This window comes from Felis catus (assembly GCF_018350175.1).
Source record: "Felis catus isolate Fca126 chromosome D2 unlocalized genomic scaffold, F.catus_Fca126_mat1.0 chrD2_random_Un_scaffold_46, whole genome shotgun sequence".
Lineage (NCBI taxonomy): Eukaryota > Metazoa > Chordata > Mammalia > Carnivora > Felidae > Felis > Felis catus.
Genome location: NW_025408509.1, coordinates 108636 through 125367, shown reverse-complemented (window position 1 = coordinate 125367; position 16732 = coordinate 108636). Strand labels below are relative to the sequence as shown.

Below are 16732 nucleotides of genomic sequence, written 5' to 3'. Positions count from 1 at the left end.
GTGTGGGCGGGCCCGGAAGCTGGCGCCTGGGCGCTGGAGGGTGGGGGCTGGGTGGGTGGATACAAGAACCCAGGAGCCGGCGGTTGGGCGGGCGGGAGGGGCAGCGAGACCCCAGACTCGGACTCCATCACAGGCCTCGGCTCCCTCGAGCCCTCATCCCCAGGGCCCGTGGCATTTCACGAGGCCCAGCTAGGGCAGCGTACTCGGGCTGGTGATGGTCTCTGGGGGCGCTGGGGTCTCCGGGGTGGGTTTGCACCAGGTGGGGCAGACGGGAGGGAACGGCCCCTGGCTGGCTGCGCTCGCCCTAGGGCTGGGGAAGAGGCGCTGAGAACCCGGCGGGGCGGGCCCGAAGGCAGGAGCGGCCTGATGCCCCACGCTCACTTCCACCCTCCTCCCACTGAGCAGCCCATCGTGGTGTGGTGCGGTGCGGTGCGGGGCTGCGAGGCGCGGTGCGGTGCGGTGCGCTGCGGATGGAAGCGGAGGCGGGCGTGGGGCCAAGCAGGGAGCAGCCTGCAAGAGTCCCGGGATTGGAGAACGGCGGGGCTTGCGCCACAGCGGGTTGCCAGGGTCCTCTTGCGCAGCCTCTGCCACCAGCCCCGGGGCCCGCGGCGGCAAGCAGGCTGGCTGGCAGGCAGGCATTCAGGCGCGTGCGTGGGTGAAGCGCCGCACCCGCTTGGCTTGGGACGCGTCGAGAAGGCTCTTGAAGCGCCCAGCGGCCGCTGCTCACCTCTTCGGCCATAGCAGCCTGAACGGGCCTGAGCCGGTCTTCTCTGGAAGCTAAGCAGTGTCGGGCCTGATTAGCACCTGGATGGAAGAAGGCCTGGGAATACCGGGTGCTGTAGGCTTTTGCTTTTTGCCTTTGGCCTCCTTCAGCTCTCCTTTGGCGTCCGCCGCCCCTCCCCCCTCTCTGCCTGTGTCCCTCTCTCCTTAAGGAGCTTGGCTCCTGGGGCCAAACACACCCCAGCCACTGCTCCCTCAGCCCCTCCCGGGCCAGCAAGTTGGCCTGGCCTGGTTCGGCCCTGTCAGGCGTGGCTGGCACACCCCACCGCAAGTCAGAAGGGGCATGCTCCCTGCTTCCCGCTCCCCTTATCAGGCCAAATCCCTCTGTAATGGCTGGAGGCCACTCCCCAGCCTTGCAATTTCCCTGACACACCACCCACAGGTGCAGGGAGGAGGAAGAGAGGGCGGGGTGCGGTCTCGGTAGGGGTTCGGATGTTGGAGGTTTGGGGTGGGGCGTGTTTATACAAGGACCCAGGAGGGGTGGGAGGCGCAGCGAGATCTCAGATATGGACTATGCCCCAGTCCTGGGCTCCCTGGGTCCTCTACCTCTGCCCTGCCTCTCAGCCCTCATCCCCAGAGCCCCTGGCATTTCACAAGGCCCATCTACGGTATTGGGCTTGGGCTGGTGAGATTCTCTGGGGACGCTCGGGGCTTCCGTTTGGTTTTGAGCCAGGTGGGGCAGACAGGAGGGAATGGCCAGTTTTTGGTTTGCGCTTGCCCTCTTGGTGGGGAGGAGGGGCTGAGAATCTGCTGGGCTGGAAGGCAAGGCTGGTCTTATGCCCCTTCTTCAGCGTCCTGGTTCCAAATTAGCAGCCTTCTTTTTTTTTATGGGTTTGACAGAGGTGTGTTTCCTTCCTGGGTCAGCCAGTAACATATGTACTTTTCAGCCCAGTGATAGAGTGTACAGTTTCAACTTGTAATGGTTTGTTGAAACTATCGATTATTGGACTAAGTGAATTATGTCAGTCAGAAATATACAAGTACCATGTAATATTGTAATCATTCACGGGTTAGAAGTAAAGAATCACCGGAAATAAGAGAGCGAGATCGTGAGGAAGAGACAAAGTGAGAGAGTGAGAGCGAGTAGAGTATCAAGTAACAGACCCTAACTATGATAATAGTTTGATAGTACTAGAGGGAAGGTGGTTGCTGGGGTAGTTTTTGCACCACGTGAAGGAGATTGAAATGTGTACCTGCAAAAATGCACACTGGGTAATTTTTGGACCCTGAAACTACTTAACTCTTTGTATTAACCTTTTGAAATCAAAGAGACTACAAAAAATGCAACTTGAAAAAGAAACAAAATGAAATGAGTACCTGTCCAGTCGTTTAGTAGGTGAATTGCATGAGATTGTAGTTATGGCACCCTTGCCAGGACTGCTGTGGGTTCTGAACTACGTTGGGGGGGGCACGTGGGTGGCTCAGTGAGTTGAGTGTCCGACTTGGGCTCAGATCATGATCTCGCTGTCTGTGAGTTCGAGCCCTTTGTCGGGCCTTGTGCTGATAGCTCAGAGCCTGTGTCTCCCTCTCTCTCTGCCCCTTCCCTACTCATGCTGTGTCTTTCTCTGTCTCTCAAAGATGAATGAACATGAAAAACAATTTGAAAAAAAGAACTACCTTAGAAGAAGTTACAGTGTCCTCTAAGTCACATTGCATCGAGACTCCTCTCTTTCCCGTGCAGAAATAGTTAGCAGTAGTTGTGCAGGTATTGAAGAAGAATGAGGATGACAGTGTTTTAAAGAGAGACAAAGGCAGCTTAACAACGGAAGGTAGTGGGAAGTACTCCGTGCATGCCATCCTGGGCCTGTAGTTTTGACGCTCGTGACGCAAGTCAAATAACAGGTTCATTTTGTATGAATTCCTTTAAAGGCCACCCATCCTTCCTCTGTGTCCAGCACTATATCTTCATTAGTGACCGGGACAAAATGTGATCTGTGCCCATGTGGAGATCACTGCCAATGTGGAAGACAGAGGTGAAAAGGGGGTCCATGTGGTTAGTAGGGAAGGGAGACAGCATGGGTCATTGAGAGCAGAGACCTGCACTTCAAAGGAAACTTCCTCCAAAAGGAAAATTGGCACGAAGGTCTTGGAAAGGAATGAATTAGAGCTTTTGGAAAAGTGTTTTTATATTGAATAAAAGATGTGTTATCATCTCACCTGTGTATTTATTCCTGGAACGAAGGTTTAAACTGGAGGGGATCGGGTATCTATCTGGCAATTTGTCTCACCAAATTATAGCATTGTGGCAGAAATCTGCTAGGCCTCTTTAGTTTTTCCAAGGACTTCTCTATTCCTGTGACAATCAAGTCATTCTCTTTGGAAACCTCCATTGGGTCCTCTTCCTTATTGACTTTCCTTAGATTTTGAAGCAGCTTAACCCAACCAGGTTACATTTGCCGGTAGCTTTCTGTGTTCTTTGGAAAGACAAAATAAGGCTGATGAAGGAAATAAGAATCCTGGCATTCAAGGGCAATCACAGCCTACACTGTTTTTCTACCTTAAGCATTATTTTCAGAGAGTGGAATCACAATGTGAGTTTGGCTTTTTCGTTGGGCAAACTGTTTTGTTTCTGTTTTTATTCTTATTTTCATTTCAACTGGGTAAACCCTACTTCGTATCTTTAAATATCCATTTACATTGGTTTTTATTTTTTGTTACCCTACTCCTCCTAGGGAAAAATCTTCACCTGCTGCCAGCGCCCTTAATAGTACACATAAATGGGAACAACAAGTAGCCATAGAAGGGGGAGCGCTTGCTGACGTTGCTTCTTTAAAAAGTCATAACAGGGTGGCTGCACCAGTTTGTATTGTGACCAGCAGTGCAAGAGTGTTCCCCTTTCTCCAAATCTCACCGACAACGGTTCTTTCTTGTGTGGTTCATTTTAGCCATTCTAGCAGGTGTGAGGTGGTCTCTTGTCATGGTTTTGCTTTGCATTCCTTAATGCACAGTGATGTTGAGCATCTTTCCATATGTCTGTTAGCCATCTGGAAGTCTTCTTTGGGAAAGTGTCTATTCATGCCTTCTGCCCATTTCATAACTGGGCTGTTTGGTTTTGGGTGCTGAGTTTGATAAGTTGTTTCTAGATTTTGATCCTAACCCTTTATCAGATACGTGTCTTGCAAATATCTTCTCCCATGCTGTGGGCTGCTTTTAGTTTTGTTCATTGTTTCCTCCACTGTGCAGAAGGTTTTGTCTTGATGAGAATATTACTCAGCCATCAAAAAGCATGGAGTCTTGCCATTTGTAACTATGTGGATGGAACTAGAACGTATTGTGCTAAGCTAAATGAGTCCATCTGAGAAAGACAAAGATACAATTTCACTAGTATGTGGAATTTAACATATGAGAAGGTGAGGAAGAGAGGAGAGGTAGACTTAAAAAAATTTTTTTTAGTTTATTTCTGAGACAGAGAGAGACAGCATGAGTGGGGGAGGGGCAGAGAGAGAGGGAGACACAGAATCCGAAGCAGGCTCCAGGCTCTGAGCTGTCAGCACAGAGCCTGACGCGGGGCTCAAACTCACAGATTGACATCATGACCTGAGCCGACGTCAGACACTCAACCGACTGAGCCACCCAGGTGGACCTAGAAAACAGGTAGACTTTTAATGATAAAGAACAAACTGAGAGTTGATGGAGGGATGTGGGTGGGAGATGGGCTAGATGGGTGGTGGGTACTAAGGAGGGCACTTGTGATGAGCACTGGGTGTTGTACGTAACTGATGAATCACTGAATTCGACTTCTGAAACGTATATGTTAACTAACTAAAATTTAAATTAAAATTAGAAACAGAAATCTAAAGAGCCCACTCCCTCGGTCATGGTCCATTAAATGGTTTTGACAACAGTGTGTGACATTCTCTCAGGCACCATCATTCTGGATGCTGTATCATGGTCCTGTAGCCAGAGGAATTGGATCCTCTCTGAGAAGGAGGCGTCCCATTCAGGGCTCTTAGAGAAAAAGCAGAGATGACACATGCCTACATGAAAGTCTGTGCAAATCCCTAGTCACTGTCTTTGCTCTCCAGAGTCAGACCCCTCCCCACCGGAATCAAAGGTGATGGCAACTGAAATCATGGCAACAATCACCCTCCAGTAAGAGAGTCGAGGCCCCTCTCGCTACTGAAAAATGAGTGCCCTGATCTCTAATGCACAACAAGGGGTCTAGTTTCAGGAGTGTGATGAGTTATTTTTGCTAGTTTTGTGGATGAGAAATTACACCAAACTCATCGTCCTATGTTCACTTTTCTAATGACGAGTGAGGCTGGATGTTTACCACTTCCTGCCATTTCCAAAATGTAGCCACTGTTCTCAGTTCTGGGTGAGCCTGCTGAACACACTCTCCTGGACATCCCCCGGGGACACAGACAGTGATCTGTGTCCAGTCAGGAAACGTCACTCCTTGTGAAACCACTAAGCTGTTAGTGAGGGGAGCTCAGTTTCCAGATTTCAGGACAGAAATTCTGTCACTTACTTCATACTTGCTTTGTCTCGTGTTTGTTCAATCCCTATGTCTGTCTACTCCTCTTTCTCTCTCTCTGTCTCTCTCCTTCCCTTTTGTCTCTCTCTCTCTCTTTGCTCTCTGTCCTCATTTGCTCCCTATGCCTCTCTGCTAACCCTGGAAATGGGAAATCAACCCTTGCTTTAAGAGCTACTATATGAGAACATAATAGAATAGTAAGAAGCAAGTTTCCAAGTCGAAAGATTGAAATAGGCTCTCAGTTGCAACCGAGTTCTGACACTGTGTGAGTGAGCTTGGAAGGAAAGTATCACCCTTTGGAGTCTCCGTTGAGACCACAACCCTGGCTTCATAGAGACTTACTTTGAGGCAGGGTCACACAACTATGCTCTTCCTCTCCTACAAAAATTGTGAGCTATTCAATATTTGTAATTTTAAGGTTCTAAATATGTAGACAATTCTGTCAGAGAGGAATGGAAAGCTAATAGTCTGCCAGGTCCCAGCATCTGGTCTATGCTCTGGCTCCTCTCTGCCTCTCCCCTCCCAGGATCCCACAGCCACATTATCCACCTTTCTGATGTGTCTGGACAAACTCGATTCTATCTCCTATTTTTGGCCACAGCAATATCTTCTCCTGACACATTGCAGACAGGGGCAGGGTGGTTCCCTCTTGTCATTCTGGTCCCAGCAGATGTCACCTCCAGTGACTCCCCAGGCTGTCCTCACAGCACACTTGTTTTTTTCACTATTAACAGTCCTTGAACCCCTTCCCTTTTTATTGGGACAAATCTTGTCTTTCATACCTTCGTTCATCTCCCCACCAGACTGTGGAGACCTGGCAGGCGGGGACCGCTTTGTCATTGCCAGCTTTTCAGTTAGGCCCACCAGATGCCCTAGCACAAAGTGCGTGCTTGGAGCAGTTACTGAATGAAGAAATTGAAGGACTGTGGAGCCCTCTGTCTAGATTTAATGGGCTTACTCTGTGGAGATAACTGCTACTCATGGGAGATTCCTATGGTATCTGAGGCAGGGGGATTCCAGAATGACCTCTGCACGAACTTTCCCTTGTTCCGTTCCTCCAGCAAGTCTCAGTGTGCACCACGGACACAGGAGGCTGCCTGTTCCCTGGTGCCCGGCGCTAGCACTGCAGCCACAGGCATGAAGACCACCAAACAGAATCAGCACCGACCCCAGCTTAACCTAATCGGACCTAAACCTAAGCTAACAGGCCTTCAAAGGTGCCTGAGTAAAGCTCATAAGCCGCACGCCCAAAAGCTGTGCTATGGACCTCAGGTTTCTGTCGTTCCCCTTTGTCCATCCCCAGTGTATACTCGTGACTCGTGAGGCATCCTCCCGTCGGCCAGCAAAATGAACCCCTGTTTCCCAATGAGGAGCCCGGGGACCCCGGACTGTTACCGGACTTGGGCTCTGGCGTCAGTGTACAGGGCTCTGACATGTCCTTCCCTATCCCCACCCCTCACCGCCCCAAGTCCCCAAACCTCTCTAGGCTCTAAAGGCTTCAGCAAGCATCAAGTCCTTCTCTAGTATCTCAGAACACAGTGAGGCATTGATCGAGAACCAAGGCCAGTTGACACTTTATGATTTTACAGAACTCAGGAGAAACCCACTGGCAACACAACTGATTATGGGAGAACACCAAGGCCTTTTCTTCTTTAGCTATTGTGAAACTACTGGGAGTTAGTTCATCATAATTCCAGGTGCCTAGAGAGGTGGACTGTAGGACCCTAGTCCTTTCCTCTGGAGGCTGGGTTAAGGATGGTCCTGGGTGCAGCAGAAACCTACAAACATTAAGAATCTCTTGCCCGTATTTGGGCCTTTGTGCATGCAGCTGTGACAGTGGATGCTGCTGCCCCATGGCTGTGCTCTCTCTCACCTGTTTCTTCTTTCTGTCTTGTTATTGCCCAGTGTCCAGTCCCTCGAACATACCTTTCAGTGTGTGTGTGTGTGCCAGTGCATATGTGGGAATTAGAATAGCAACGTGAACTCAAATAGACAGGAAGTGCTGACATGATTTCTCCTAGAATATTTGTCTCTCATTTTTAGAGCAAACTTGATGGGAGAGCTTTAAGCTATTGCCAGTTGCACCAAAGATACTTTGTCAGTTACATGGAAATTACCCTAACGGAGAGGTATAAACTCTGTACTCTGAAATCTCATGAACGAAATGCAAGAGGGCACAAAGAAATGGGAAACCTCTCCATGCCCATGGTTTGGAGTACAAATGGTTAAAATGTCTACACTACCCCAAGCAATCGACACGTTAGCGCAATGCCTATCAAAATACCACCACCATCTTTCACAGAACAAAAGATCCTAAAATTTGTATGGAATGATAAGAGTCCCCAAATAAAGAGATGCTAAAAACCAAAGCAAAACTGGAGACATCATTGTGGACATATTACAAAGAGGACTCAAAACAAACAAAAGAAATAAAAACAAAACAAACAAAAACCTAATGATTTATTGTGACTGACTCACTTATTCCAAGAATATTTCTTAGTTTCTCTTTAAGCTTCTACCTCAGCAGTAGTCGAATAAAATCTAATGTTTGCCACTCAGATATTTAGAATAAATGAAGGAAAATAGGACAGAAGAATGTGCTGTCATGAAGATTCAACATTTCTTTATGACATTTTCTACTCACAGGTGTTTCTAAATATGCGACCTCCTCATTTCTAGGGGATAGGAGAACGTGACCCCATGCAGGAACCACAACTGACAGACTGTCTTTCAAGTGAATTGAGATATTTCTATATTTCTGTCAGATATCACTTTCCTGTTTGGCAATCCCACAGAAGTACTCACAGCTCAACCATTGGGAGACTTTGCACTTTAGCAACATAGGTTATTGTAAAGTCTATGTGGCCAGAGACATAAAAACACACAGTGATGTGTCCCTGTGTGATGAATGCAGTCCAGAAACAGGTGTCATGCTGCAAAGCAATCAGGTTAGATGTTAAAGAGAATAGAGAATATAAGACGCTAATGCAATTCAAAGCAGGTGGTGCTGGAAAGCGCCCACCTCACTTCAGGGTCAAGAAGAGACTGGGATCAGGGGCCAGATTCAGGAGCAACTGGTCTGTCCTCAGACAGTGACAAGAAGCTCTAGGCGAGCTCCCACTCGGTGGTGTGCTACCCCACAGCAATTCTTTTGCCATGTTGGGGAAGAAAGGTTGTCCTTGCATGCCTAAGAAGTCAGGGCCAGGCAGGATTGTGTTGGCTCAGATGGTTACTTCCTGCTCTCTCCCAACCTCCTGGAATGCCTGTGCTTCCTGAGTTCTGAGATGCTAATGGTTTGTCCAAGCAAAGTGCATACCTTGCCTAAGGAGGGAGAAACAAGAATCTCCATAAATAAAGATCAGAGACCATCTCCAGGGACTTGGGGGTCAGCCAGGAGCCAGATAAGATCCTTCAAATCACCACTGCTCTATCGCTGAAGGAAAGGAATATAAGAAAGTGATAGCCCTTTTACATACAGGGCTCCTAAGTGTAGCGACTGGGGGTTCCCCTGAGGCCTGGCCCACTGAGGTTAGTGCTGACACCAACCTGGCCCAGGAAAAAGTGCTAGTGACTTCATTGGAAGCTTTATACCATTTTCTTCGGTGAGAAAGACATCTGGCCTTCAGTGCATCCCTTCAGATTCCCTTGCTCTTTCATTAATGAGGATATCATTATGGGACATTCACAGACATAATCTAGGAGCATTTTCTGACGGTAATCATGGAGTTGTGACCAGTTGCCAGGCATCTAGGATGGCCTGGGCAATAGGAATCCATGGGCCTCCTCTGCAAGACCTACCTTGGCCAAAGATGTCATCGGGGGTCGGAACCGTTCAGCCCAAGAGGCTTGCTTTGTGCACAGGGGCAGAGGAGGTTCGGAAGGATCCGATCTCCTTTCTGGATCAAGGGCCTAGGGCCATGTTGAGGAGCTACGGGGCTGTCAGTCAGACAGTGCCCAGTCCTTCCCGGGGAGCCTGCACTCACACCGTGTGTCATCACATAGCACTTAATTTCTGATATCGAAAAGGAAAGGTTGACCTCCTGCCAGCAAGAACTCTGTGTCTGGCTGGTTTCTGTTGCCATGGGACCATTGCCCTGCTGTCTACCCACCCCTTTCGGGAAAGCCTGAGCTACCTACCCCCTGAGACAGGGGTCGTGCGTGTAAAGTCGGTTCACTGAGAAGGTTGGGGCACAACACTCCAAGACTAAAATACCAGAGCCTGAATCTGAAGACTTGCCAGGAGCAAGAGCCTACCTTGTGAGTCACAAGGGCCTCTCTATCCACAGATGGGAATGGCTTGAAGCCTGGCCAGAGCTTGACACTTTGCTGACCATATTGACGTTGGGGTGCATGACGCTGCTCACGGGACTCCCTGGTACAGCTAGTGGGTGTTCCATTTCTCTTCAGGCCACAGGTCTTTTTCACTCCTTGGAACCCACACTTGCCCAGGGAGTTGTGCTGGTAACATCAGCTCCAGCTTCTTTCTGTTTTCACCTGAGATGAAGAACCTTAGCCCTCAGTGTATCTTTTCAATTTTCTTACACTTATCCTCACTGTGTGTTCATTGGGAGACATTCGTGCTGGAGTCGGGCAGCCTTTGTCTCCAATTTTATTGGTGGAGTCTTGCCAAGTTCCCATCAATTTGGAATCGCTTGAGGAACTGATGCTCTTCTGGTGTCTGCCAGGTGTATCTTGGGAACAGGAGGTACTGGGGACATGAATGTGTGAAGCACAAGAGGCTTGCTTGTGGGTAGTGGCAGGTGATATTGGGAGACAGTTGGCCTCACTGCTGTGGTAAAAGTTGATAGAGATGTGGCCTTTAGGGCCAGTCAGAAGGAAAAAAAATAATCAGATAGGGCTAGCTAGTCTTTTTTTTCATACTTTACTGATAAATTAGCTTCCATACAACACCCAGTGCTCATCCCAACACGTGCCCTCCTCAATGCCCATCACCCATTTTCCCTCTCCCCCACCACCCATCCACCCTCCATTTGTTCTCTGTATTTAAGGGTCTCTTATGGTTTGCCTCCATCCCTCTCTGTTTGTAACTACTTTTTCCCCTTCCCTTCCCCTCGGTCTTCTCTTATGCTTCTCAAGAAGCACATGTGAGTGAAAACATATGATATGTATCCTTCTCTGACTGACATGTCGCTCAACATACAACCTTCCCATTGCATCCACGTTGCTGCCAATGACATGCTTTCACTCTTTCTCAATGCAGATAGGGCCGATTAACTCCCAGTGAGCACACATGAAGGTTGTTTTCAACCCCCCGAACAACTAATTTCTGATATCAACGAAAACATGTTGTCCTCCTCAAACCGTTGGGCGTTGAAGTCTCTTGTTTGTGCAGTGACTCTTACTGTGCTCTTTGCCCCCGCCACAGACTGCCTCAACATCCTGCTCTTGGAGACTTTCAGGGATCCTGCATGCCCAGTCGTTGCGCCAGCAGGTGATCGTCAAAGAAACGACTCAAAAAGAACTAAACAGAATCAGAACCCAGTCCTACACACTTGGGCATCAGCTCGTGTGGAGACTCTGCCCTCCAGGTCACCACTGCTTTTACCCACGGACAGGAAAAGCTGCAAAGCTGGCAAGTGCCCCAACCCCCCTACACTGTTTGAGGTCAGATGTTGGGTTTCTTTTGCTACATTCAGGCTCCCAGGTGTAACTAAAATAGGTTCTATTTCTCTAGAACCCACAGGTTTTCCATAGTCATAGGACACGAAGCTTCCCTGGGGAATTGTGCTGGTCACTTCCTTCACAGATTTGTTTCATTATCATCTGGGACAGAGAGTTGGGACCCAACTGTATCCCTTCTGATTCCCTTGATCTCTTTCTAAACAGGTTTTCCAGTGAGGGACTGAGTTTCCTAGCCTGGAACTATGTCTCTCTGATTTTAATTGTGGAGTCCTGCTACATTGCCCTAGATCCAGGGGAACATGGACAGTGGGTTCTCCATGGGCTCACCTGTGACACCTCTCTTGGCAAGAGAAGGCAAAAAGTCTTCTGGGATGGGGCAAGTGTTTTTGGGAGGGAGCCATCTTCACTTGTGTGCAAGGGGAGTTGGAGATCAGAGGTCAGAGTCAGGAACCGTGTAACTGTTACTCAGAGAGTGCCCAGCATTCACAAGCAGCTAACACATGGCGATTCCCAAGGACACATTGCCCTCCCTTACTGAGACCTGTGTGCTTGTTAGCCTGAGGGCTGTTGGTGACCCTGTTCCACAGGCCGCTGTGAGGTAACCACATGATGAGAAGTCCAGTGTTGGAGCATGAGCATTGTTCTTCCCCAGGTGGTCAGGGCAGACAGTCCATTCAAAGACTCGGGGACCAGAGCCCAATTCCACAGACATGGCTGCCAGCCAGCACAGAGAAGCCAACACTGAGATAGATCGCGAGGGCCTCTTGCCACTGGTTGTAAGTGGAAGGCCAGAGCCAGAAGCCTTCCTGCCCTACGTAGCTCAGGATGCAGTGCGCTTGTGATCGGTGCTTCCTTTCATGCCAACCCCACAGACGTTTCCTTCTTACTCTCAGGACACCTAGCTTGCCTGGAAAATAGTGCTCATGTCCGCAGTCCCATTTTAATTCCATTTTCATCTGAGCTGAACAACTTATGTCCCCAGTGTGTTTCTTCTCACTTCTTATTCTTATTTTGATTATGATTATCATCATAATCATCATTGTTATTTATTGACCAGTTCCTCCCTGTGGAGCTTTGGTGGAAGCAGTCTGGAAGCCTCCCTTCTGATTTTTCATTGTCAACTCCTTTAAAGCAGGGTCCCTGGATGTGGGACAGCTTGGAAAATTAGTGCCTCATGGGCTTCCCTGGCAAACGTACACTGGCAACAGGAAGCAGGTACCCCAGTGCGTTGGAAAGCATTGAGCACAAGAGGTTTGCCTGTGGACAAAAGGCCGGGTGGAAAGCAGGCTGCCTTCCTTCTAGGGCAAAGGAAATATATCAGCAGGAAGGAGTCAGGAGCAACGCAGCTGCCACCCAGACAGCAATCTCTGGCAGCTTCTCTGACTGACTAATTTCACTTAGCATAATATCCTCCAGTTCCATCCACCTAGTTGCAAAAGGGAAGATTTCATTCATTTTGATAAGGCACCGCCCTTTCTTCCTGGCGGAAGGTGAGAGGCTGCTCACAGGTCTCTCTCTGAAACCCAGCGATCCACTGAGGAAATCCCAGGCATCTGGAGGGATCCGTGTGTAACACGATGAAGAGGAAAAACGTCAGGAGGACGTCTGCCGCCAGGGCAAGTCGTCAGGCGTGCAGACCTTTTCAGGACTCCAGGACATCCTCCCACACTTCACACGGCTTTGTGAAGAAATCCGAAGGAGGGAAGGAGGAAGTGCATTTGACTAACCAAACAGCTCAACCGGTTTTCAGACACATTGAGAAAATACAGAAAATGACAAGTTTCCAAAGATTTATAGCTGCATAAAGTTTTCTCTTCGTGCCAACAGAAATCACTGCTGCAACCTGCCAGCATACATCTCCTCATGGCCTCCAGTGTTTGTTCCTTGTAAATGATGACTTTGCTACAAGTAATAAATTCTATTACTGTGAGTTAAACACGTACTCACACATGCAAACACAACACACAAAAGGGCCACCAGGGTGGCCCACTAGGTCAAGCGTCCAACTTTCGACTCAGGTCATGATCCCGAGGTTTGTGGGTTCGAGCCCTTTGTCCAGCTCTGTGCTGTAAACTAGGAGCCTGGAGCCTGCTTCTGATTCTGTCTCCCTGTCTCTCTGCTCCTCCCCTGCTCACACCCTGTCTCCCTCTCTCAAAAAGGAATAAACATAAATAAATAAATAAATAAATAACCCAAGTAATCCTCTCTGGAGGGACCGTGTTGCAGCTGGGAGACAAACACAGCACAGGGAATGCTGTCTGCATGAGAAGCAGGGAGATTCGGGAGCAAAGGGAGAAGCCGGCTGCCCTTCTAATGAACGGTTATGGTTACTGCCCAGAGATCAAGACACCAATCCGTCAAGCCACCGAGTCCCCACTAACTCCCAGAAATGATACAGCAGCCTCGACAGGCACCACACGGTTAGACATTACAGAGCAGAGAAACAAAGTGCCCTCTTTCCCTAGAAACAAGCCAGTGTCAAGCATATGCCACTTACATCCATGAACCACTCTGTCACACACAAGAACCACACCACAGGGTCCCCGGCATCCCATCTACACATCCATTTGGTCAAGCACATCACTGAGCCCGGCCCAGGCTCAAAGGGAGGCCTTAGACTCCACCTCTCAAAGGGAGTTGTAGCGAAGCACCTACCTCCCATCGCGACTTTGATGTCATCATAGGCCACCTCTCAGCAAGTCGATGATGTCACTGCTTGTAGGACACATCCTGATGTCACGCGCATCAAAATGTGAAAGCAGGGTCAAGATGGAATCGTGATGTAGCACTTGCATGCTTATTTGTGAGAGGAGACATGTCTCCACTGCCGGTGCAGCTCAAAGTTCGAACCCGGGCTACTTTACGTTCCAAAGTGAGGGCCAGGGAGCAGTTATTCCAGGCTGAGACCATCTATCGCATGGAGGGGATCCCTAAACAACCACTAATGTTTTCTATTCTAGAAACTTCTGCACAAATGCCAAAGGAACATGTACAGTAAACCCTCATGAATGCATCACCCATCTTCCACCAGTATCAACCCACATGGTCTCTTAATCATTGATGCATACCCTGACCTAACCCAGGGCGTCGAATTCCCAGATGGTGGGTGAGTTCACGTGTAACTACTGGGACATACGGTGGCACCGTGAGCCCTTTGTGTTCTACTCCTTGCAATCCACGTGGCTGAGCAATACATATCGCTTTATTACCTAGATGCCACCGGGTAAATCTGAAATGGATTTGCCAGGGCTCACACTGGCCACAAATGAGTTTGTAGGGAAGCAAGGGGAGGAACGGTTAGAATAGTATCACATGGGGTAGGGAGGGGAGTAAAAACCAAGGTGGGGGCAGCCACAGTTTCTCTTGAAAGAATGAGTGTGGTGGCACTTTGGGCAACACGTTAAAAACAGGGGCCCCTGGGTGGCTCAGCTAGTTGAGTGTCCAACTTCCGTTCAGGTCATGATCTTATCATTGATGAGTTCAAGCCCTGCGTCAGGCTCTATACTGACAGCCCAGAGCATGGAGCCTGTTTTGGATTCTATGTCTCCCTGTATCTCTGCCCCTCTCCCAGTAGCATTCTGTGTGTGTGTCTCTCTCTCCCTCTCAAAAAGAAACAAACATTAAAACATTTGAAAAAGTAAAAAAAAAAACAAAAAAAAAACAGGGTCACTCAGCTGCCAATCGGGGGAGTATACAACTCTTGTAGGAGGGTCATGGGTCTGTGCAGACGTTATTTAAAATCTTTAAAAAATAAATCGAAATTAGGGGCACCTGGGTGGCTCAGTCTGTGTAGCTTCTGACTCTTGATTTCAGCTCACATCATGACCTTTTTGTTGGTGAGAGTTGTGTCCCATGTCGGCTTTGTGCTGACAGTGAGGAACCTGCTTGGGATTGTCTCTCCCTCTGTCTCTGCCCCTCCTCCTCCTCTCTCTCTCTGTCCCTCTCAAAATGAATACAATTTTTACAAAATTTAAAAGATAACATAAATGGAAAAGAAAATAAGGTGTTGGAGACGAAGACACCCTCAACCTTCTATTTGTGCAATGTGACAATCCCTCACTCACTGCTTTAATTACAAGTTAAATATTTTGTTAATTTTATATTTTTTACGTTCATTTTGAGAGCAAGCACTTGTGTGAGTGGGGGAGGGGAGAGAGAGAATGCCAAGCAGGGTCCGTGCTGTCAGTGTAGAGACCGATGCCATGCTCAAACCCCACAAACCGTGAGACTATGACCTGAGAAGAGATCAAGAGGCAGACGCTCAACCAAGCCACACCGGCACCCCTAGTTAAGAATTTTTAAAGCAATTTCCATTATTTTATTCTCATTGTAAGTTTAAAAATAGCTTTTACTTAATTTTCTTAGAGCATCGTGGCCTGAAAACCAGAGCCATGGCACTGAGGCCTGGAGTGTAGGCTGTGGGCCCCCCCCACCCAGCGCCAGGGGAGAAAGGTTCTGTTGGCCTCCTCTGAGGATGGCTGGCCGGATGCACCAAAGACACTCCAAGCCAGTGGGACGGTGGCCGCCGGTTGCGCAGGAGAGGCCGACGTACCCTCTAACTGCTGGATGTGTCCCAGTACGTGTCCCCGAAACCCTGTGGGTGGCCACCATGCCCATGGCTCACAGCGGACGGAGGCCTTGGAGGCGGCACAGTGGGACACAGGCCTCCCTGCGCCTGGCCCTCACCACAGCCCAGCCTGGCTGGCATCCTGGCGTCCAGGCCTGATGCTGCTTCCTCTCACGTGTGGGCAGGGTGGTTTCCTCTTGCATCGCTGTCTCCCCCGCACATCCTAGTAACTGTCCAGAGTGCTTTCTGTCTCAGTAGTCCCTGAAAGTGTCTTCTACCAACGCAGAGCCCCCCCCCCCCCCCACCAGGCACACACACATTCGTGGCCAGGAGAGGCTCGGCACACTCGAGTGAGAAGATCAACTGGAAGTAATCCCGATGCATGCCAGAGGTCCTCTTGACCATTGTCCACTGTCTTCTGCTGTCTTCCTGGACAGTCCAGGGCCCTTCCTGTGACCCGAGAGTCCTCTTCCCTTGGGAGGGTGGGGCTCGCCCTCCCCACCCTGATGGCTCTGGGACAGGACCAGGCAAGGCAGGCCTTCTCCAGAAACAGGTGGACTGAGGAGGTGGGGTGAGCAGTGGGCCCCCTGCAGGCACATCTATGTCCAAATCTCTGGAACCTGTGCATGTGACTTTATTTGGGAAAGGGGTCTTTGTAGGTGCAGCTAAGTGGAGGACCTTGACACCACCCTGCGGTCCTCGGGAGGGGAGGTGCAAGGACGGATGTTCTTACGAGAGGCGGCAGGTACGATACACTGAGGGAGGACAGGACAGTGGGCAGCAAGCAGCGAGGCTGGCAGGCCGCAGCCTCCCCGCCCCCCACCAGTTTCTGCCCAAGCAACGGTGGCTGAAGACACAGCGCTGGCCTTGAGGCAGGACTGGAAAAGGTGCGACAGGAAGACAAGGACAAGAAACAGCAGAATCCGGGCCACTTGTTCCCACTGAGGAGTCAAGCGACAGGAAGGTAAGAGAGAGCAGAGTTCGGAGATCTTGAGAAACACCATCAAGTGAAGCCATATTGGCAAGAAGGAGGAAACAACCCCACTTGCGCGTGTGCCTGCTGCCCCTCTGCAGAGGACATGGGGACAGATCACTCCCCGGACCACGGAGCACCCTTCTGGGGGGGCTGAGCGCTCAGCTAGCAATAGGCGAGGAAGAACACGGGAAGCCACAATTACCTTCAGATCACACGATGTGACACTGGAGACAGGACCTGAAGGGCAGCAGTGATGAGGGTTTAGTGACCTCCAGTAGGAGTTTCTAGC

General features: G+C 49.5%; 1 protein-coding gene across 1 annotated transcript in view; it reads right to left on the bottom strand.

The window, feature by feature from the left end:
* Nucleotides 1-16732, bottom strand: part of LOC123383596 (liprin-alpha-1-like) — a 163665-nt gene that overhangs the window by 98023 nt on the left and 48910 nt on the right. The window lies entirely within an intron of this gene.